This window comes from Balaenoptera musculus, chromosome 11 (genome assembly GCF_009873245.2).
Source record: "Balaenoptera musculus isolate JJ_BM4_2016_0621 chromosome 11, mBalMus1.pri.v3, whole genome shotgun sequence".
Lineage (NCBI taxonomy): Eukaryota > Metazoa > Chordata > Mammalia > Artiodactyla > Balaenopteridae > Balaenoptera > Balaenoptera musculus.
Window position 1 is genome coordinate 32845851 of NC_045795.1, and position 23973 is coordinate 32869823.

Genomic DNA, 23973 nt, shown 5'->3' on the forward strand with positions numbered 1-23973 from the left:
GTTTTGTTCGGTTCAGTTGGAGGAATAACATCACAAGGAGAAATTAGGAGTGTGGTCCTCCTGGAGTGATTGTTAGTTTTCACTTAAAGTGACAGATGGATGTCATACATTTGTTCATCAGTAGTCATGGAGAGGCTGCTGGCATACAGATAGGCTAGAAGGGTCTGTGGGTCTGGGCTGGAGTCAGCTCTCCCATCACGGCTCAGCGGCTGCAGGAGAGGTGCTACCAGGGGACCTTGGGTGAACCCAGTGGCTCAGAGCCAGTGTGTTGAACTTCTCCTGGATCTGTGGGTCCCTGGGAAGTGGGAAGGCCCGCTGGCAGTAATTAATGTGTGTGGAAGGGAGGGAGGAGGCCGCAGCGGTTGATGAGGAAGTGGCTTCGACTCCTCCCAGCATTCTTTTCTAAACATTTCCCTAAATGAATCCATCCTTGGGCTTTTCAGAGTCCAGGCAGGCCTGTCCTCTGACTTCAGGGGGGCAAGGGTTTGTTCTAGGCCTTGGAGCTTCATTCAGCTGTGAATCTCCTTGTGACTTTTGCGTTTTCCATATGAACAAAGGAAGGGAGCTTAGGGAGTAATACTCACTCTTGGATCCTGATAAGGATAGGCCAGTGTTACTGATAGGCTGTCACCATGCAGTGATGTAAGATGTGGAGATCTGGTGAAGGATGTGGGGAGCCTCTGCTCTCCAGGTGGGGCTTTCACCCTCTACCACCCCTCCACCCCAATCTTAGCATCTTATCTGCTAATAAAGTAACAATACCAACTGATTTGAGTTTCACCTCCTTTCATTTCCTCTCTCCTGTCTTCTGGTTCTGGGGCCATAATGAACCAGCCTAACCATCAAAAAGCCACCAGCCTAACCATCAGCCTCGGAATAATCAAGCCTACAGAACTAAAAATACACGGTTGCATTATAATGCAGATGTACTGATAAATTAAGGGGGAAATTATTGAGGCCACAGTTGTCTACTGATGCGTTGTCCCAACCAGAAGTTACATAGGAAATAAATAATTTCACCCTAGTTGGTTCTGGGCCCGTAGCTTACTTATTTAGAATGTAAGGCTAAGGAGGCCAAAATCCTGCTTTGAGCCCCACTTGGAGATTATGACAGCATCTTGACTGGTTACCTGGACTTGACGCCTACTTCTGCCCTCAGATGGCCTGCCAAGCCCTTGCCAGCTGTCTCTCACTGTAGCTGGACAGTGTGCATGACTTGGTGTGATCCAGCTTCAAGGCATTCCTCCTACTGAGGATGTCAGGCACCCTCCCCCTTTTTTTTTGTAATACAAAAGAACATATCTCCCATTTGCTAGGCATTTGTTGATGTGTGCCCTGGGTCAGTAAGGTCTTCGTTCTTATGTATTAGCTTGACTTAGGCTTATTTGAAATAATTAATTCAATAAAGATGATTGAATCCTTACTGTATGCAGAATACCAGGCTAAGCATTACATCAAGGATTGGCAAACTTTCTGTAAAAAGCCAGAGAGTAAAAAAAAAAAAAAAAAAAAGCCAGAGTTAATATTTCAGCTCTGTGGGCCATGTCTCTGTCCTGAGTACTCAGCTCTGCCACTGTAGCATAAAAGCAGCCACAGACAACATGTAAGTGGGTGAGTGGCTGTGTTCCCATCTAACTGTGTTTACAAAACCAGATGGTGGGATTTAATAGCAGGCCACAGTTGCTGACCCCTAGTCTGTCCCTTTCAACCCCTTTGTTAGAGACACAGCTATGAAGAAACCAGACCTGATCATGAATGACCCTCATGGAGCTTTCATTCCACGTGGGAATAATTCTTTGCTACTGTTAATAACATTGCTTTGGAACCACACCTGTTATAAATAGTTGACAAGTAGCTTTTGGGGGGCATTGGAAACCGAAGTAACTATACTGAAGAAAGTTTCTAGTGAACACTCAGTTCTATTTATATTATCCACTCCTTGTCTGGGGGTACTGTATGTACCTAATTTGGCATGTAGATCCTATTTTTGAGTTGCTCTTTTTCCCACTTAATGTAATTTTGCCTGCGTATTTCTATGCATTGGCCTGGATTGTATAATTTTAGTGGCTCCATAGTATTTCTTGCTGAGTTAAGGCATGTCATGTGTTGGGGGGGGAGGGGTGGGGGGTTGGGGGTGGGGTGTATGGTAGGCATTTGTTAGATGTTTGTTTCCAGTTGCAGCAAAAACCCTTTCAGAGTTGAAAAGGAGCTGGTTTCTGCAGAAGCTCCACTGGTGAGAACTGTGAATTTGGGAGACTCTGGGAGAGCTGGGTGTGGGTGATGTCCTCGTGCCGGCCTGCTGGGTGACACCCAGCCTCTTTCAGCCAGGGACCTGCTAGGTAAGTGTGTCATCAGCAGACATTTGAGTGACAGATAGCACAGTGACCTTTTACTTGAGCACCGCTCCACAAGTGCAGGGAAAGCATTTGTGGGCTGCAGAGCAAAACTTGGAGTCTGAGGAGCTTTGTGGGGGCTGAAGGGGAGGAAAAGAAGCCCATGCAGAGAAGGTAGAAAGCCCGGGGTGGTGGGGGAGGTTGGCAGCAGGTGTGTGGAAAAGGCATGGGTTCTGGAGCCAGACTGCCCTTGATTTGACTCTGACTCTTGTCCCTTATATGCTATGACTGGGCACTTTCGTAGCCTCTCTGAACCTCGGTTTTCTGTGTTGTAAGATGGGGCTGTCATATCCATTCCATGGAGATGTTGGGAGGATCAGAATAGTCTAGCAGGCACATAATACAGTGACTGGAGTCTAATAAGCACGCTATGTGTGTGATCGTTGTTATTTGGTGTGAAGTGTGTGGCCCATGTTAGGCCCGCAATTCACAACAGTAGATGTTATTTTACTATTATTGTTATTGAGGAGGCACTAATTGCCCTGGGTGGAGACTGGACTTGACTCTGCCCTGGGTGGACCTTTCCCTCCCTTCAGTCCAGGTTCAGAGGTACCACCTCATCACCTCTACCCCTCTGAATAACTCAGTTGGGGAGGTCAGACCCCAACTGGTGAGCCCAGGCTTTTAACAAAATCAGATCAGAGCTTGAAGACGAACTGGATAGTCTCATTTACTCAGCTCTTTATGCATTCATTCATTCATGCGTCCATTCATCCATTCATGCGTTCATTCATTCATTTGCCATACACACAGGGGCCCTACTTTGTGCCTTGGTACAGTGTGCAGTGGTGAAGAAAACAGGCATGGTGATGGGCTTTAATCAAGTAATCTCACAAATGTTTAATTATAGACTGTGATAAGAGCTGTGAAAGAAAAATACAAGGCCTCTAGGTTGGGATCTCTGTCTTTTTTTATGAGACACTTAATTTCATTACTAATCAGGGAATACAAATCACAGTGAGATTCCATTTTATCCCCATTTGATTGTCAGACATTAAGAAGCTGTGCAGTAGCAAGCATTGGAGAGAATATAGATCCCTGTGGCCTCTTATGTGCTGCGGGTAGGTGTGTAAACAGATGCAACCCCTTTGGAAAACAAGTTGGTATTATCTTGTAAAGTTGTAAGTGCACCTACTGTGTGACCTGGCATTTCTACTTCTGGATGTAAAATCGTCATGAGAAACTCATTCATGTGGGCACAGGAGAGGTGTACTAAGAATGTTCTTTGTGGCACAGTGGATACTAGCAAAAAAACTGGAAACCCAGATGCTTATCAGCGGGAGAATGGGTGAAAACACTGTGGTCACACGATGGGCTGTTATCTGGCAGCAACATGAATGCACAACATCTCCATGCAACGATATGAGTGAATCTTAGTCTTCTAAGGTTGGATTTATAAAAGCAAGACCCTGAGTATTCCATACGGCATAATACTTTTGAAATAAATTTTAAAGTCAACAAATATTTTAAAACACATTATTTAGGGGTACAGATATATATAATAAAGCCATAAATGTTGGGCGGTGGGTTCATGAAGCTTCGTCCTATGGGAGAGACTCTTTTGAATGTGTTTGTGTTGAGATCCCTAAGTGCAGGGATAGAGGTAAGAGCCAGGAGAAGCCAGCTCTCGTTTTGAAGGCACAGTAGACTTTTTTTACGTATTGCTTTGTAAACTTTTTTAAGCCTAAATTACAAAATGTTACCCATCAAAGTAGTGACACTAGGTGCATGTGTGTGCATTTAATTTCCTTTTTTATCACCACGAATGCATTTTTTTGATGACCACAAACGCAGATAGGATATGGGAAGCTGTGGCCCTATCTAATATCTATCGTTTCTTGCGTGTGCAAGGTGGTGCTGGGAGATCTCAGCTCTGAAGGGCTGTGTTTGCAGCCAGGTGTGAGACTCCTTGTCGCAGGGCTGCTTTTACCGTGAAGGGACAGATGTGGCTGAGTGATGAGGCCTTCTCGGTTTGGTTCCAGGGTTTGCAGGCAGAGCTAGTTCGGAGGTAAGTAAGAAGGGAGCACTTTCTGCCTGTAGATTTGGGCTCAGACAGGCATATTGAAACTCTTCCTAACTTTCCCTCTTCTTGTCGATGGGCCTTGAGGCATCCTAATCTTCATTTGTGGAAGGACAGAGGAGGGAACACCTTTGTATGAAAGAACCAGCTTTCAGAGAGGAGGTGGGGATGGGCTGGAGGAGACCAAGCTGAGTTCCTCTGGATGAAGAGCGAGCGCATCTGTTGGGAAGGTTCAGAAAGATGCTCTTATCAGGCTGCTTGATCTGAGGAGACACAGAAACCACCAGAGGAGCAGAACGGGTGCTAAATGAGCATGGCATCCTGGGCAGCGGTAATTGAAGGAGGAAAACTTGCAGAGGGAGGAAGGAGTCCAGAGGAGGGGAGGCGGACGAAGAGGGATTGGGAAGCCGGATCACACACAGTGACTGCTCGAGAGAACAGGGGATGCTGCACATGCTTGAACGTTTAACATGTGGAAGATGGAACAGAGTTGTTCTGTGTGGTTCCAGAAGGTAAAGCTAGAAGTGAAAGGTGGAAGCTATAGGAGGAGGTATTTGGTCTTCGTATAGGTCAGGGTTTTTCAAACTGCAGTTTCCATTAGTGGGTTGTGCAGTCAATTTAGGGATTAAACCAGCAATTAAAAAAAAAAAGAAATAGAATAGAAAGGAAAGAATAAAATAGGAAAAAAATCTTGAGTGGATCAGCTGTGTATGGGTCGGCATTGTTTCTTGAAAATATTTGTTTGTATAAATATTTATTTATATGTATATATCGATATTTTATGTTCTGAGTTATGGTATAATGTCTTACTAGGGGTAAGGTGGAAAAGTTTGAAGGCCATTGTTATGAGCTACAATTAATAATAATACTTACGTTTATTGAGCACGTACACTGTGCAGGCACTTTGCTAAGTGCTTTATATACATTTTCTCATTTCAATTTTACAATGACCCTTTTAAGCAGATATTATTGTTCTAGTCTTAGAGATGAGGAAATTCAAGTTCACAGAGGCTAAGTGACTTTCCCAGTGTCAAGGAGCACGTAAGAGGCTGAGCTTGGAATTGAACCAGAGTCTGGGTCTCTTAAAAGCCTGTGCGTATGTCAGAAAGAGAAAGACAAATACCATATGATATCACTTGTATGTGGAAACTGACATAGGACACAAATAAACTTATCTACGAAACAGAAACAGACTCACAGACATAGAGAACAGACTTGTGGTTGCCAAGTGGGAGGAGGGGTGGGGAGGGATGGATTGAGTGTGGCAAATGCAAACTATTGTATATGGAATGTGAACAACAGGGTCCTACTGTGTAGCACAGAGAACTATATTCAATATCCTATAATAAATAATCATGGAAAAGAATATGAAAGGGAATATATATATATATATATGTATTACTGAATTGCTTTGCCATACGCCAGAAACTAACACAATATTGTAAATCAACTATACGTTAATTAAAAAAAAAAAGTGTGACATAAAACCCTATCTGATTAAAAAAAAAGCCTGTGCATATAATTATGACCATCCTCCACTGTAAGAAGAACCACTGGAGCTTCCCTCAAATGGCCCAGGCTGCCTTGAAAAGGGCTGGAAAAGTGAGAATTGTTGGAGCCTCTGCTGGGTGGCCACCTGTCAGGGACAGTGGAGACAGGGGGATTGTACTGGATCATAATAATCCCCCCTGACATTCTATGGCATAGCCCAGGATGCCACCTGTCCCTCTCTAAGGTCAATTCCAACTCTGGGGTTTCTTTGATTATCAGTTGGAATGTGATTTAATTAATAAATAGATTTAGATTTGTTTAGGTGAGATTTTTCTTTTAACAAGTTTTCTCATTTTTCTGTAATGAATGTACATTTATTTTATGATTGTAAAAAGTCATTAAAAATGAAATGTTTTCTGGAGTGAACACAAATCAATTTTATAATTTAAAAAAGTCATTGAAAGAAAATAATACTACAGTGCAACAGAAGACTTTAATTAAGAATTCTTGCTGGCAAGTTTGTGAAGACAGCTGGCAGCTTGCTGCTCCTCCTCTTGTGTGGGCTGGGGAAGCTGTGTGTGGACCACAGGAGGCCACTGGTGGATAGGTTCTCTATGGACTGCAGCTTCTCATCAGTTGCCTGGACCAGCCCACCCTCCCTTCACAGAGCAGGATGAGGCAGGGACCATGGCTTGGGGGAGCCCCTTTTCCCTCTCAACTATAAAGTAAAGCTTCCATTGATTCTGTTTAAAGCTGGAAAGGATCTTAGAAGCCATCTCCACTAACCTCTTTGTTTTAGAGAAGAGAAAACTAAGTCCTTTTCTTAGGGGATGGGACTTTGCTTTGCCCTTGACCCACTGCATGGGGAGCAGAACTGGACCACCTCTCAGATGGGTTATATTATGTTGCTTCCCCCAAGAGAAAGGGAGTCCTGAAAATTGGTTGAGCTTGTGGGGGGAATAAAGAGCAAAGAAGTGGCAAACCTTCTAATTTCATAGGTGAGTTCCAAAATGGAGGTGAGGGGAATGTGATTTAGTTGGAAGAACCTCAGCCTGGGAGTTGAGTGACCCAAGTTCTGTTCCCAGCTTTAAAACTCACTGTGTAATCTTGGGTGAATCATTTACTCACTGCTGGAGGACAGATTAATTCTTTTTCCTCATGTATTGCTTAGTCGGCACACAGCAGGAGTACTCACCTGCAGCAGAGGATGTCCTCGGGCTTATTTCCTTTCAAAGCCAACGTCCTAATCTTCACAGAGGAGTTCCCCTTAGCCATGTTCTGTAGAACTTTAGGCCACAGGTATAGGAAATTCTTCAGATTGGTGGGTGCTAGCCATCAGGGAACTTAAGAGCATGAGGTGCAATCTCAACTCTTTGACCAACTCCTCAAATTCAGGGATTGTGTTTTCTGAATCCCCACAGTCCCACAGTGTGTGGTAGCGTGCTGCATACTTTAGACGCCTGATTCACTGAATTGATGATGTGTGTTGTGTGGGTGGTTTGTGGGTCACATGGGAGTGGGGTCTAGGTCTACATTCAAACAGTCTGATTGTCGCTCTGCTGATGGACCACCCGCGTGAAGCTTAAACACAGGCTGTCTGATTTCAGAATCAAGCCATGTCGAGGAGCTCTGTGGTTTGTGATGGGGTTGATTTGAAGTGGGTCACTCTGTGCCTAAGTAGGCGACCCGAGGGAGGGGGCTCAGGAGCAGGTGGTAGGGAGAGGCAGAAGCTTCTTCTAGGCTTCCAAGTTACCCCAGGAGATGGGTACAGTAAGGAAGTCACTAGGATTGGGGCAGATCGTGATCGGTTTCCAGATTCGTCTCAGATGGGTCATAAGAGAGCTGATAAATTTCTCTTGTGTGGCCCATCTTGGGTACGAGATTCTCACAAAGGCATTGTTCCCTTGACCCAGCATGTAATGCAAACGTTACCCTGCCTGATGGCCTCAGCTGAGAGGGAAGGCAAATGCGATTGTTGCTGGGGTTTGTTTTACGCTCTGTTATCAAAGCTAATAATATGACACTTTAAGGCTTTATGACTTGATTAGTGGCATCCGCCCTTGAAAGAGCTGGCTTAGGGCTGCTGTTAAAGGTTATGGGAGAGTAATTAAATGGTAGTTGTGAAATGCAGGGGTGGTTTCTATTTACCAATGGCCTTGCGGGAGCCCTGCCAGTTACTGAACCCCCCGTGGTGAATTTTTCGAGAAAATGAGTTTGTTAGTTTGGGTGCTCTGCTGTTGACCCCAGACAACCCTCAGTTTTTTCTCTGCCTGTGGTTAATGCCCTTAATCTGCTGCCTGGGAGCCCTCTGTATCATCTAGTCCTTTGCTACTCAAAGCATAGCCCCAGGACCAGTGGCATCAGGCATCACTCAGGAGCTTCTTAGAAATAAATGCAGAACCCATGGTTGCAGAATCAGGATCTGCATTAAGATCCTCAGGTGATCTGGGTGCCCTTTAAGTTTGAGAAGTGCTGGGCTAGCACATATGCCCCCTGAGGTTAGAGATTTGTGGCAGTGTGGTTTTTATCGTGTAGTGCAATAAACTGTTTAAACCCTAGTGCGGCGGTATGATTCCCAGTCTGCGTCTTTAATTAGAGCCTGGACTTGTGTGTGTGTGTGTCCATTGTCACCTGTGGCATCAGAATAGGGTTGTGGTTTACAGTGCCCCCCACAGCTCGCCAAGTTCTTGGCACAGCTAGTCATTTCTTTGAATGCAAGTCTGGCATCCTAGAATGTGGGCGATGTGACCAAAACACCACTTTCTTCCTGTCACTCCCCTGCACAGGAGCCCATGGTGGCTCCCGCTGCCTGCTGTGTCATGGCCAGACCTCTCGCTGGGGCTCCCAGGCTTATCTGCCCCCTTTTCTACACCACTAGCACACTGGGCTGATCCTCCCCCAGACTGGCTTTGAGTCCCTTGCTTGAAGTGTCTTTCCCACTGCTTTCCTGATGGTCAGTGATTCCTCTGTTCTCGGCCCTCCTGATTTGCTCTGCTGTACTGGGCTGCTTACTGAGGCCTTGTGGTTACTTGTGGGCAGGTCTTAACCCCTCATTCAGATAACACACTTTTTTTTTCTTCTAGTTGTATTGGGATATAATTGACATACGGGCAGCATAATGATTTGACTTACATACATCATGAAATGATTACTGCAGTAAGTTTGGTGAACCTCCATCATCTCATATAGATAAAAAAAGAAAAAGAAAAAAATATTTATTCCTTGTGATGGGAACTCTTAGGATCCACGCTTTTAGATGGCAGGAAGACCCTTGTATGCCGGGAACTCCGGGCATCTGGCAGGTGCCTGATGAATGAACACCTGTGGATTGCTTGGTGCCAGCCATCAGGAGGCCGAGGATTTGGTGTGAGTTGGGTGAGGTGGGCTGCTGGCTTCAGTGATGGGGTAGGGGCTGGTGAGGGCTCCCAAAAGAAGCCCAGGGGAGAGTGAAAGGGACTCCACTGACGGGAGGTGAAGGGAATTGGGCCATTCACTTCCAGTCCTTCCCTGATGGTACTGGAGGTGAACGAGGAGTGCCAGCGTGTTTCTGGTTTATTGCAAACCTGTCCGTTCTCATTTTATGTGAATCTGGTGGTGAGAGAAGAGGGGCAAGGAGGGATGAGGAACAGGGGGTGGAGAAATTAGGAACCAGGCCGTTTGGGTGTTGTCCTGGTAAGGTTTGTGGTAGAGGCTATATTTACTTCTTACAGCGATGCTGGTAAGATCTTTTTCTATGTTTAGAAATAGTTTATGTAATATGAGAATATGTGTTCTTTAAAAAAAAAGAAACCCTGAAACTAGAATAGAATAAAATTTAAACAGACCAATTACCATAGAAGAAATTGAGAAACTTATCAAAGAGCTGTTCCTTAAAATAGTTGTAGGGTCGACCAGACGGTTTCACAGGTAAATTTTTTCAAATATTGAAGGTGCAGGTGATTCTAATGCTATTTAAATCGTTCTAGAGCAAAGAAATAAGGAAGGAGTAAATTCTTTTTATGAAGCTAGTGTAACAAAACGTGACAAAAGAGCAGTATGGGCACACACAAAACTACAAAATGATCTTAGTTTTGAATATCGATGCAAAATCCTATTAACATAATTAGCAAACAGAATCCAGCAACCCATTGGAAGAACTCCATGGGCACGTGGGTTTCAGAACAGGAATGCAAGGATAGGTTAATTTTAGGATTCCTATTAATAAACTCCCCATATTAAAGGATCCAAGGAGAAAATAAGATGCTGAAAAGGTTTATGAAAAGTTAAGCATCTGTTTCTAATAAAAACTCATAATATAGGAATAATTAGATACCTCCTCATCGTGAGAAAATATATCTTTATCAAGCTGGTAGCCAGATTTTGCTTAGTACTGAAATAGTGCATAGTTGATGCATTCCCATTAAAATCTTGATTAAGTACCATAATTATATAACCTTGTTTTGGAGGGATAAGCTGGTATAATTAGATAAGAGAAAGAAATAAGAGGTATAAAAACTAGAAGGAAGGGGGCCCAAACTAAAAAACAATAAGAGAATTCAGTAAGGTAGTTGAGTGCATAATTAATGCACAAAAATCAGTAACTCTTCCGCATAAACAATATTCAACTAGAAAATATGATGGAAGAAAAAAAATTCCATTTACGTAAGCAACAAAAGAGAGAAAAAACTAGCTATAAGCTTAATAAAAAATATATTTATATGTTACTTCAATGCTACTAAGGGGCATAAAAGGCTTAAACAGGAAGATAATATAACCCTGGCTAGAAGGAGTCAGTGTTACAAAAATCCTATACATTTAAGATGTGATCACAATAAAATTACCAATAGGATTATTTTGGTAGTAGAAGACTGATTCTGAATTCACATGGGAAAATTAGCATACCTGAAAATATAAAAAAGAAAAAGAGGAGGGGGTAGCTCTAACAGATATTAAATATTTTAAAAGCTATAGTGATTAGGATAACTTGGTACTGAATAGATTGAACAAATGATGAGACAGAACAGAGAACCCTGAAATAAATAGTGGTGTTGTGTGTGTGTGTGTGTGTGTGTGTGTGTATAATTTGTGATAAAGGCAGTATTTCAAATTTGTGGGGAAAGATAGTAACTTCATACCAATTCCCGCCTTGCGGGAAGTACATTAGGCAGGCTCCCTACTTTGTGCCTTAGATCAAATAAATCTATCAAAGATAGATCAAAGATTCAAATGAAGAATGAAAGTATAGAAGTACTAGAAGAATTTTTCTACAGTCTCGGAAGAGAGAGACATTTCTAAGTTTGACACAAATCCCAGAAGACATAAAATAAACTATTGATAAATTTGACAACATAGAAATGAGAACTTCTGTATGAGAAAAACAGCATCAACAAAGTCAAAAGATATGTGATACTCTGAGGAAAAATATATTTGCAGCATATATGATAAAAGGAGCTAATTCTCTTAATATGCAAAGAGCTCTTAGAAATAAAGGAGCATTAACTTAATTGAAGAATGGGCAAAGGACAGGAAGAGGAATTCACAGGAAAAGAAGGGTAAATGAATCTTAAAAAGAAAAGATGCACAAACTCTTTTATAATAAAACATACAAATCAGAACTACAGTAAGATGGCACTTGTAACCTATTAGATTAGAAAAGATCAAAACTTTTGATAATAAACTGAGTTGGTGAGGGTGTAAAGAAAAGGTACTTTTGTACATTGCTGGTGAAAATAAATGGATACAACTGCTTTGGAAAGCGATTTGTGATTTTTATCTGAATTGTTAATGCCCATATCTTAGGGCCCGGTGGTTCTCTTCCTAGGTATCGGTTCTCTTCCTAGGGATCTGCTCTAGAGAAACATTCACGTACATGCACAGTGTTCATGGAACATTGTTCTCATAGTGGAAAATTAGAGACAACAATGTAATTCCATCAGTAGGATGGATAAATAAATATTCATTTATTTAGTAAGGGCAAAATAAAACAGACCGTTCAGACCATTAGTGGGTCAATAAATCAACTTAGTGGGTTGTGACACAGTGTGAAAAAAGGAATAGAAAATAACAGAGTGCATTGCACAGAGTGGGTTAATACTGGGTGAGATTTTTGTTTCAGTTTTGCATATTCACAAGTGCGAACTGGATCACATATTTCTTACTGTGGGACTCAGTCAACAAAGTTGGAAAAACACTGCCAGAGTAGTTGAAAGGAATATATTAGGTTGATACCTTATGATAAGAATAGATCTCAGAAATGCAATGTTGAGTAAAAAAAGCAAGCTGCAGAATGATATGTACAATGTGATGCCATTTTTGAAAAAGTATATTTTTGGTGGAATCATGTATTCGTACAAAACAGGCCTGAAATATGTGCACCAGGCTCATATCAGAGAAGCCGTCTGGGGACTGGAGTGGTATTGAGAGAGGCCTCAGCTTTAAATTACATCCTTTAATTTGTAAAAAGGAAAGCATGAGTGTTTTACTTGTATATTTAAGTGAGCAAAAAAATGTTTACACATTATATGGAAGGACTTTGCAAGGAATCCATTAAACCCAGGTGCTTTTCCCTTTGTTGATTTGCGTTTTTCCAGCTCATCTTCTTTTACTGTTCAGTTTGTGTCTTTCCTTTAGCTTTAATTTCAGTATCTTATAAATTTGTATCAGCTTGTTAACTTTGTTTTTCAGCTATTAGTTTAAGATTGCATATAAAATTCCTTAAACAGTGTGTCAGTGGCTCATTTATTGGGTCTTTGTATGTCTTTTCTAACTTTTCCAGCTTATTCTTTTGGAATTAATTGGGCCTGTGGTTCAATAATCTCATATTTTTTCTAAGAGCCAACTTCGGCTTTCATTCTTTTCCCTGACATTTGCTCATATTCTTGTTTGTTAATTCTATTTTCACTTTTCCTTTTTCTCCTTCCTTTTTGCCTTCCACAAATTTCCTTCAACACAAGTATAGCAGTGCTTCTCAAATTTTAAGGTGCCCACGAATCACCTGGGACCTAGAGCCCCTGTTAAATGCGGATCCTGATCCAGCAGGCTGGGAGTGAGGCCCCAGATTCCACATTTCCAACCAGCTCCAGGTGGGGCTGATGTCTGAGGAGTGAGAAAGTGGAAACAGTGGCACCTGCTTCTCCTCTGACCTTAGGGCACCAAGTATCCAAGTGTCCAGTATCCAACCCACCAACTGTATAAACATGATGCTTCTAAGTATGTCCAAAAAAAAATTCATAGTGCTCTCCTTTAAAGCAGTGAAGGTGGGATGCCCTGACTCACCCAGTTACTTTCTCTGGCTTCATGAGTGACCAGCCACAGACTCACCCTGTGATCTGAAAGGACAGAAGAGAGTTTGTGGCTGCAGAATTTCTCAGGGCATATTTGGTTGGTTGAGCTGACTGCCTTTGCTCAGCACAGCTGTCTAGACTCTACTGATTTAGCTGACTTTTTAGGTACATTTGGATCGGTTGTTCTGAACCTTTTTGGTGGTCCATGGACCTTTGTGGGAATATGATGGAAGCTATGTACTTCCCTTCCAGAAATATGCCACCCCCATTTATGCACACTGAAACCCCAATTTTTCTTTCACTTATATGGGCTTCAAGCATCCAGAAGCCTGTCTGTAAACCATAGGACCCCTTATTTAAATGGTGCTGCTAAGGGGAAGAATCCCAAGATGAGGAACACGATCCACAGCTCCCGTGCTCCCTGTGGTGGTGGGGGCCTGCTTGGCTGGATGCTGGTTCCCCTTGTTGTGGCCTGTTGAGCTGAGCGGGGGCAGACCCACCCAGACTCAGCCTGTATCGCCTTGTGGGAGGGCAGCCCACACGTTACTTCCTGCGGCTCAACCTTGCCCTCAGCTCGCAGAGTCACGTCTGGCCTGAGGAAGCGGAGACTCAGATCCCTTCCGGCCAGGATTCTGGGCTCAGACGCTGTTCTGGCTTTGACATGGCAGGGCCTCCTGCCTTGTTCCTGTGTCGTGTTTCCTTCTCTAAGTCTCAGTTCTTCTGAGAGGCTTCTGTGTTGGTTCCTGTTCTGCTGACATGCCTGATATCCAGGTCCTGTGCTGGGACCGAGACCCTGTCGTGGGCTTTGCTAGAGACAGCAAGGTGCGGTGGGAAGGCATCCGTCTGGATTCCAGCTCATCCACTTACTGGCTGTGTGGCTGTGGTATATTACATAACCCGACTGGCCTCGGTTTCCTTACGTGGGTGACGGGAACTGTAGAATCTACCTTTAAAGAGGACTTGGAAAGATAGTTGTGTGCGGTGTCTGGTGCATAGTATGTGTTGCTAACCAGTAACTGACATGACTAGTCCTACTCCCGGGGGTTGGATCTGCTGGATCCAGCTAGCTGGGGCCTTGGTAATCTTCAGAGATGTCCCGATGCCTGTGTTGCCGAGGCTTATCTGTTCCCCCCACCACTCCCCATCACAGGGCTTTGCCCACTTGTTGGGACAGTTCAAACCTCATCTTATGCTGTTCCCTTCCTCAAAGTCACTGTGAGGTCAAACTCTAGCTGGAGTTCCCCAGTATCTCCTTGGACAGGAGGCCTGCCCACCAGACCACAGCTCCTTTGTGTGTGCGTGGAATTGGGCTGGGTTGTCCATGCCCTACTGAACCCAAGAAGGAAATTACCGATCAACTTCACTTAAAAATACAGCTGCAAAAATCATCAGTGGAATAAATTAACAGACGAATGGCCTCACTACTTTGGGAAATATTTATTGTGTAACTCCCATCCACTAGTCATGGTACTTAGCACTGGTGATTCTTCTGTCCTGGGGCCGTGATGGAGTCATGAGGCCCGTGGGGGTTAGGGGGAGGGGTGGAGCAGACCTGTGGACATTTGATTGCGTTACCGTCCCTGTGATACATGTGGTAGTGGAGGGCGGGAGGACTGTGGGAGCCCAGAGGTGGGGAGCTGGGAAGTCTATTTCAAAAAAGTAAGGATTGGGAAGGCTTCACTGAGTAGGTGACGTTTGAATTGGTCCTTGGAGGTTGATATCTCCATATCCTTGTCTCTTAATTTTTTCAGATAAATTTTATAGTCACTTAACAGGGCCTTGAAAAATGAGTTTTGAAAAATTACCAAGCATAGCTCATCACAGGAATATATGCCTGGTTCAATACAAAGAGACTAATTTTAATAGAAATAAACCACAAAAATCAGAACACCCAATATTTAACATAGTGCCTAGAATATAATCGATACTCAACAGATATCTGATGAATGAATGAATTTAGTCTCAGTAGATGCAGAAATATACTGGAAATAATTATATGTGCATTAGAAAGCATCGTAAAACTAAAAATAGGTGTGTTAGAGGATTTACTCCTAAATATGATAAAGAGCCTGCCTGTGTATAATGACATACCAAGCCTTTCATGGGTGCTGCAGGTACGGAGTGGAGAAATTCTAGAAGCGTGCTCTGCAAAACAGGAACTAAACCAAAATGTCGCTTATCGCTACTCTTATTTAACATAGTTTAACAGATGCTTGTCATAACAATATAGGAACAAAAAGAAACTAGAGGGATTGGTATAGGGAAGGAAGAGATAAAAATATCACTGTTTGCAAATGACACAATTTCTATTCAAAGAAAATTACAAAATCCTACATGGATGCTTTTGTTCAGAAGTTACAGTACTGGAGGGTCAGTATCCCAGGTTTTTGCCTCGATTTCATGCTCTGGCAGTTAAAATTCCAATGAAATGCTTCATAAAGCATGGGAAATGATCATAATAGTAATCAGGAAAAATTGGTGGGCAAGCATACTAAAGGATGTTTTGAAAATCTTTTAGCAGTGGGCTCCTTTAAGCAAACTAGGCAGGTAAGCAGTAGTTATTAAAACTGTACAACATTAGAATAAAACAGAAAAATGAGAGATGGGTACAATAAAATAGATCTAAATAAATAGAAGGCTCTTCTATATGGCAAATTTGGAAAGGCAGAAAATAGTGAAAGAAATTATTTAAAGTAAATGGCTCTTGGGAAGAACTAGATCACAATATGAAGAAAATGAACTCAGACATGTGTCTTATATTTATAAATTCTAGATGTATTTAAAACTTAGTTTTAAAAACTCTTTAAAGGGCTTCCCTGGTGGCGCAGTGGTTAAGAATCCACCTGCCAGATGTAGAGAATAGACTTGAGGGGACAGGGAGGGGGAAGGGTAAGCTGGGATGAAGTGAGAGTGTGGCATTGACATATATACACTACCAAATGTAAAATACCTAGTGGGAAGCAGCCGCATAGCACAGGGAGATCAGCTTGGTGCTTTGTGACCACCTAGAGGGGTGGGGTAAGGAGGGTGGGAGGGAGGGAGGGAGATGCAAGAGGGACGAGATATAGGGGTATATGTATATGTATAGCTGATTCAGTTTGTTATAAAGCAGAAACTAACACACCATTGTAAAGCAATTATACTCCAATAAAGATATTTTTTAAAAAAAGCTAAAAAACAACAAAGAAAAAGAATCCGTCTGCCAATGCAGGGGACACAGGTTCAAGCCCTGGTGCGTGAAGTTCCCACATGCCGTGGAGCAACTAAGCCCGTGCACCACAACTACTGAGCGCGCTCTAGAGCCCGTGAGCCACAACAACTGAGCCCGTGCGCCTAGAGCCTGTGCTCTGCAACGAGAAGCCACCGCAATGAGAAGCCCGCACACCGCAACAGAGTAGCCCCCGCTAGCCACAACTAGAGAAAGCCCACGTGCGCAGCAGCGAAGACCCAACGCAGCCAAAAAAATAAAAATAAAAACTCTTTAAAACTCAGAGAAAGTAGATGGAATATTTATCCTTGCTATGGAGAGCAAATGTGTTTGTGAAAATTCCATAAAAATGATCATTGATGAAATGGGATGTGTTCAACTATAAGGGCATAAAATCTATAAAGCAAAGATAATAACCATATACCCAGTCATTTCATGGTGGGCTTATGTGGCCTGGGGTTGGGGTAGTGCTCTCACAGTGACATGTTTACAGCTGGGGTGACTCAGTAAAGTGGATTTTTTTCCCCAAAATAACCCCATAGTAATTGTGATAAAGGGGACAGTATAGAAGAGGGAAACAGCTGTGATAAACTGATGGATGAGAACATGTTGTCAAAAGTATGCCCAGAACTGATCAGGATCTTTAAGGTAAATATTCAGGCTGTACTGGTAAAATAACCAAGACATAGGAACAGATCATTTCATATAAGGCCCAGTTGAGTGAGATGTAGAGAACAGTTCAATTTCCTAAACACGAAAGATATGTACTACTCTGAGATAGTACTCCAGTTGGCCTATCATATTAGTGACAAATTGATCAAATTTATAAAACCCACTGTTGAGGTCCGTGGGAAAGAAAACAGGGTACCACCGTCATTACTGAGACAGAGAGCATGGCGACTTTGGACTATAGTAGCAGTGACACTGTTTATACCTTTTGACCAGTATTTTTACTTCTGGGAATAAGTCCCACAGAAGTAATCCCAAAGGGGCAGAACACCAACTTGTCCAAAGATGGGAAAAAATTGGAAATCATCCAATTGTAGGTAATCCAGGAAAGGTTAACTCTGTGACAACAATTTAGAGGAATACTTACCCACGTAGAGACTGGGGACTACAGTTATGTGTATCCAGAACAGCATGGGGTAGCTCATCCCTGCTCATGGCAAGCTGGTAAAAATCTATACACACACATTGAAAAGAATCTGGAAAAGAGCAGAGTTAATTTGATGTGTTTTCGATCAGGTTCCCCGTCCGCCCCCCCCCCCACCACTGGTAATATTGTTAATGTATAATGCAGGTTTTTCAAAGAAGAAAGGAGGGGAGGAAATAATTCTGGTAGTAAAAAGGGGAAACGTGGGCAGCATATGATGGAAGACAGCCCTGGGCAGGGCGTCCACGTGGGCTGGATTTGAGTCACTGCGTTGCCATGTGGTTTGGGGCAAATCACACATCTTCTCCAGCTTCCCTTGTCTTCACCCTAGAAGGAGGTAATGGTGACACCCACCAATGAGATCCCGGGAGTTCTTGCCTTCCAGGCAAACACTCTTTCATTAAACAGCTTTGCAGCGTGCTGGGGGCCCTGGCTGCAGTCCTTCGTTTTGTGCCCGTCTCCACTTCTAGGGCGGCAGTAGAGAGGGGGAGGCAGACAAACACACCCCAGAACTAGGCAGGCAACAGAACCGTTGCAAATAGCCCTGCGAAGGTACTGCAGCCCCCAGGAAAATTAAGCAAAGAAATGAGGGCCCCTTCTGTTTCAGAACTGGTGATGTGGCCCAAGGGGAAAAGACAGAGCCTTAAAAGAGAACATTCTGGTAAGCAGATTCAGATTTACCATGCTGTCGAACTTTTTTTTAGAAGACTCACTTGTGGACAAGGCAAGAAGGGAAGGAGGCCAGCCACTTATCTGGTGTGTTTGGGGCACTTTGGGGCCTAACTAATAAATTCTAGTGTCGAGCTCCTCTCCTTGGGAGCTGGGTGACCTTGAACTTCGTAACCTGAGCCCTGGATTCCTCATTGTGAAAAATGAGGATAACCTGTCCCGAGTTTGTTGTGAGAATGACTTAGGATGTTGTGCCTAAATGTTCTCTGTGCTTTCAGTGACTATGCGTCAAGGTTTTTCCTGGATGCATGCCAAAAATGGCACGACGCTGGATCCCGTAGGGAATACAGAGCCGTCTGAATTATCATCCCTGCCTTTGGGGAGCTTGTATAGCCTGGGGGTCGGGGGGAGATTACATGAACCCCTACAAAAGTATGTCATGAGAAGGCAGCAAGGTCAGGGATGGTGTTTTTAGGATGAGGGAAATCGGGCCATTCAGGGTGAGGGATGAGGGACTAGTTAAGAGGCAGAGTGTGGGGATGCCCGAGAGAGAGGTGGTATTTGGTGGGAGAAGGTTCCAGAAGGCCTGAGATGGATTTAGCAGCCCTATAGGATGTCCTGAACATATCTGGGGCTGTTACCTCGTGTGGGCCTTATAGCAACCTGTGAGGTGAGGGCGCTGAGGTTTGCAGGGACTGAGGGATCCGAGCTCCTTCCTGGGCTGACTGGGCCCAGGACAGAGTCCTCTTGCCCGCTGTCCTGCTCTTGCATCTGAACCACACACCCTCTCAAGAAGAGCAGCCCCAGGCACTTCTCCCTCTGAGTGAGGAGAGGGGCTGAGGAGAAGGGGATGCAGGGCAGGAGGTTTTTGAGGTGGAGAAGAAGGTGAAGGTCATGAAAGGGGTCTGACTGATTTTCGGGAGGCAGTGATAGGATGTGGGACCTGGAGTCAGTCCCAGCTTTACAACTGCCATGACTGTGACTGAGTAAATCAAGCCTTCTGAGCCTCAGTTCCTCCCTCTGTAAAATGGGGCCATTCAGCTTACCTCCTGGGTGTGGGAGGACTAACTCATTTAGAGTTATGTGCAGAAAGTGTTTGGCACTTAGTACGTCTTCCATACATGATAGCTGCCATTATGATGATGATGATGATTATTATTATTATTTTATTTCATTTTTTTGTAATTATGAAGGATTGGTGCCTCTTGGAAATGAATAGTTGGCTTTGATGCCTAGTGGGTCAGTAACTTTTTACTTCACATGGGCAGGCAGATGCTTCTCTCTTTCTGCCCCTATTTATTTTCAGTTTAAAGCAACTAACCTTTATTAAACACCTTCTATGTGTCAGACATTTTGTTCTGTAATTTTACATACATTATCTCATTTAAATCCTCCCAATAATTCTTTGAGTGGGGATTAATTATTCTTGTTTTTCAGATAAGGAAACAGAGGCTTATAGAGTCCACAGGAGGGGATCCAGACTCTGTCTCAATCTCTGACCAAACATCCGATGGGCACTGGGTGCAGGGCCTGGTATCTTAGGGCCCTCGTGAGCGCAGTGCCCTGCCCCTTCCTAGTCAGTGAACTGGGACAAAGTGGGTGGGGGCAGGGGGTGTCCGTTATTGCTGCCTTTTCCTCTCCAAATTGTAACTTTGAGTCAAGGTATTTAACACCTCAGTGCTCACTCTTCTGTGGTTACATGACAGTGATAACAGCAATTAATTGGAAGGTGATTATAAAGATTAAATAAGATAATACCAAAAGCTCCGGAGCACAGCTGCAAGTGGTGGCCGCCGTCACCCGGTCTGCAGCCTCAGACTCTCTCCAGCCCCTTGGGAAAGGAGCCTATTTGCTGCCTTTAGCCTGGGGAATGGGTATATAACAGCCTTGACCAAACATGTAAATGCTTTAGGGACAACTCCAGATCTCTGTGTTTGTGCCCTTAGCAAGAGGAGTTTGCTGAGCGTTGCAAGTGTGAACTTATCTCCACTTTGGATGAATCCAAAGCAAACTTGGTGTGAGCCTTTCCTAGTACGAGAAAGCAGGCAGTCCTGAGGTCTTGACTTCTTGGGGCCTTGGGTTCTGTGGTTGCTTAGCTAGGACAGGAAGGAGGAGTTGGCAGGGAGAGCAGTTAGAGAGTGGGATCAAGAGGAGGGAGGAGAGTGGATTGCTGGGCTGGGAGGACAGGGAAATGAGGCTGGGTGGGGCCCCTGACCGACTAGAGGCCCGTAGATCAGCCAGAGGCCTCCAGGCTGGGGGCAGGGGGGCCAGAGGTCAGGTGTTCTGAGAGCTGAGCTTCTTGGGGTTAGCCTTGGCTGTGGTATTCGGGACAGCTGGATTGGGGTGGAGGGTGGAAAGGAAAAGGGAGTCCCCTTAGGGGGATGGAAACCCATGATGCAGCCACAGAGAAATCCAGGAGGGAGAGGAGGTGTGCCTGTGCTCCTGTCATGGGGTGGAAAAGAGGGCGTGGGATGGACAGCCAGTTGGTGACTCCCTGGATGTGGAGGAGAGCAGGGGAGTTTAGGGGGATCCCCAGTTTTAGGGCAGCGACTGAGAGGAGCCCAGCAGAAGCAAGGTGGAAGGGAAAGATGCAGAGCTGATGTGGGACATGTTGAGTTTGAGAACCTGCGAGAATGGAAGGTGGAGGCGTCTGGTCAGAACAATGTCCTGGCTGAAGGTGGGCGCCATTTGCAAACAGACTCTTGAAGCGCCGGGTGTGGATGAGCCCAGCAGGCAGAGTGTGGGCAGATGGGCGGTGGAGTCCTGGAGGACACTAAAGGGATAGGACTGGAGGCCGCAGGTTGGAAGGGTATAAGCTCCAGACTGGTTTTTATAAAACACCCTCCTGCATACACCCCCTCTCTGCTGCTTAAAATCCGCCCCATGGCCTGCAGCGGGGAGTCCAAACTCCTTAACCCAGTGTGTAGGTCCTGTCCAGAGCAGGCCTTGTACTAACCTCCCAGGGCTGCTGTGACAACGTACCGAAAGCTGGAGGACTTAAAACAACAGAAATGTATTCTCTGGAGTTCTGGAGGCCAGAAGTTTAATATCAAGGTGTCGGCAGGGTTGGTTCCCTCCAGAGGCCCTGCGGGAGAATCTGTTTCACGCCTCTCTCCTAGCTTCTGGTGGCTCCCATCAACCCTTGGCGTTCCTTGACCTGTAACTGCATCACTCCAATCCCTGCCTCCGTCATCACATGGCCCTATGTGTGTCTGGGTATCTGTTTTCTCTCCTTATAAGGGCACTGGTCATTGGATTAGGGTGGGTTTGAGATGACTGTGACCTCATCTTAACAGTTACATCTGCAAAGACCCTATTTCCTGATCAGATCATATTCTGAGGTTGCTGGTGGTCATGAATTTCGGCGGGGTGGGGGGCACCATTCAACACAGTATAGGCCTCGCCTCTTCCTGCTTTTTTGGCCTTATTCCCACCTTCCACCACCATGGCCTCCTTTGGGGAAGATGTCCAGAGCCGACCCTAGCTCAGGTTCATTGTCTCCGTCTTATGAGCTCCCCCCTCTGCAAGCACCCCAACACTCCCTTCATTGTGCATGTCCTCCACTGGGCTTGAGCTCCTTGGGACAGGGACCAGGCCTTAGGTGTCCCTCCTCACTGCAAGGTAAGTTGGCATTTGAGAGCCCAGCCCCAGAGTGCCCTAGAAGTGGATTTGAGTCCTGGCTCCACTTAATCAACCATGTGACCTCAGCCTCAGTTTCCCCATCTGTCAGATGGAGCTATTAAATGAGAATTTAATAAATTAAATGAGAAAAAGTATGTAAAGCAGCTAGTGGGGGACTTAGGGTCTCCTTGAGGGTGGTTGCCGTGTTTTTTTAATTCACCTTGTGTATCTGGCACTTGGTCCAGTGTCTGACTTGGTAGGTGCTGTATAAAATATTTGTTGAATAAGTGATTGCATGAGGAGACGTAGCTTGATGAAAAGGCACTCTGCTGTGTTTATGGATGTGACCCCCTTAGAAGCCCCCCTTCCTCCTGCCCTCGGTCTCCAAGAGCTGGGTAATTACAGTTTGAGTTTCAGCTAAATGCTGACGAGTGGCAGTGAACGGGGGTCGCAGTTTGAGTCAGGCTCACAGCCCTGTACCCGACGTTTCTCTTTCATGTGGATGGAACAAACTCTGGCTTTTTACATTAGCGGTACCTATGGTGGCTGCAATAGATGAGTCACCATTTACTGTAAAGCTTTCAGATGCCCGGCAGACATATGCCAGTCAGGAGTGACAGTGCCTTCTGCGATCAGGCACCCCAGTCACGAGCATCTAAAAAGGGAGAAGTGTTAGGAAGGTCTTGGGTGAGGATCCATAGCCCTCCTTCCCAAATTTCCTGCTGGACTTTTATTTTGATCTGTAGGCATATTTTTGCAGTCACTTAAATAAGTCTGTGCAAATTTGTGTCTGCTTGCTTCTAAGCTAGAGGTTTATGCTTCTGTCTGGTTTTGGTTTTACGTGGAATATTAATTTTTTTTTAAAGCAACCTACTCCCGTTTCTTGATTATCGGCCACTGAGAGCAGTGGTTCAAAGCCTAAGACCTTTTTTTTTTTTTTTTTCTTTTAAGTAGAACTGTCTTTGGCTCCTCTTTGCCTGCAGGTGATGGTTCTCTTTTCCTTTCAAGAGATGAACCTGTGAAATTCCATTTGGTCTCCAGTGGTAGACAGGGCTTGGGAATTTCAGTCTTTGAGGATGAACTTGGTTGTGAAGAACCGAAAAGACTGGCAGGCGCAGCGCGTTCCCTCTTGCAGGTGGGGCCGGGTGGGGCAGGGTGTGGGGAGCGGTGAGTGGCTGGAAAGGCACCCACAGAGTGCCCTGTACGTGCCCGGCTCCATGCTAGGAACCAGCTTCCCTGCAAGCGGGCTGTGTGGCCAGGGCCTGGGGCTCTCATGGAATTTCAAATCTGATTGAACAGATACAGCCTTTTTGTGCGTGTCTGTGTGCAGATCTGTGCCACGGGGCCTTGCGCAAGTTATGTAACCTCTCAGCCTCAGTTTCCTCCTCTGTAAAATGGGCATACTGACCCTTTTCTCAATCAGGTGGTTTTAAGGATTCGATGAGATATTTAAGGCACCTGGTACAGGCCTGGTACATTGTAGGGCTCAAAAAATGATCGTCGTAATTACGAGAAGTGCTATGAATCTCTTATTTTGAGAGCGTGGATGGTGGACGGAGCCTTTTGGTGAGAAGAGGGGAGTTAAGGTGTTCCTTCTAGGTAAGTAGTGGTCAACTCCCTGGTTTTTGGTGGTAATTAATTCAGTATCTTAAGTTGGCCTCTGTGTTCATTTGACTAGTTTCTGCCTCTCCACCTTGGATTTGCTGTTGGCCCGCGTGGAATACCCCCTTTCCCATCCTCCAGGGCCCGTCCCCTCCTCTTGGGCTTCTCCTGTGATTGGTCACACCATGCTTCCCTGCTGTATTTAGAGGATGGCCATGAGCCCCTGCCGTGTAGTTCACACCCTCCCACCTTACTCTGGCCAGTCAGAGGAGGTGGTCCCAAGGCCCCAGTCAGACCCCCCGGGGTCTCCCAGAGATTTTTGTGCCTCGCCTGGAAGAAGGAGGCTGTCGAGGACATCTATTTTGGATTCTGAAATTCGGGGTGCTTTGGGAATAGCTGAGGTTTATGGGGACAGTGGTGACGGACTGTTTGAAATGAGAACTTGGGGACATTCAGGATAGTGGTAGCTGTAGCTGGACATTATCTGTGGTGAAGGATAAAGGGGCTGTGCTTGGCTTCCGCCTCCTTCCTCGTTGGTGGTGTCTCCTGAGTCC

General features: G+C 44.8%; 1 protein-coding gene across 12 annotated transcripts in view; it reads left to right on the forward strand.

Annotated features, from left to right (window-relative positions):
• TRERF1 (transcriptional regulating factor 1) overlaps positions 1-23973 on the forward strand; it is a 200568-nt gene that overhangs the window by 21308 nt on the left and 155287 nt on the right. Inside the window, exon 1 of one of the 12 annotated variants that reach the window (XM_036869647.1) lies at positions 4308-4401. The exons of the other annotated variants lie outside the window; for them this stretch is intronic. The gene's annotated coding sequence lies outside the window, so the exon portion shown is untranslated. Of the gene's footprint in view, positions 1-4307; positions 4402-23973 lie in introns of those variants that run through there. 12 annotated transcript variants of the gene reach the window in all.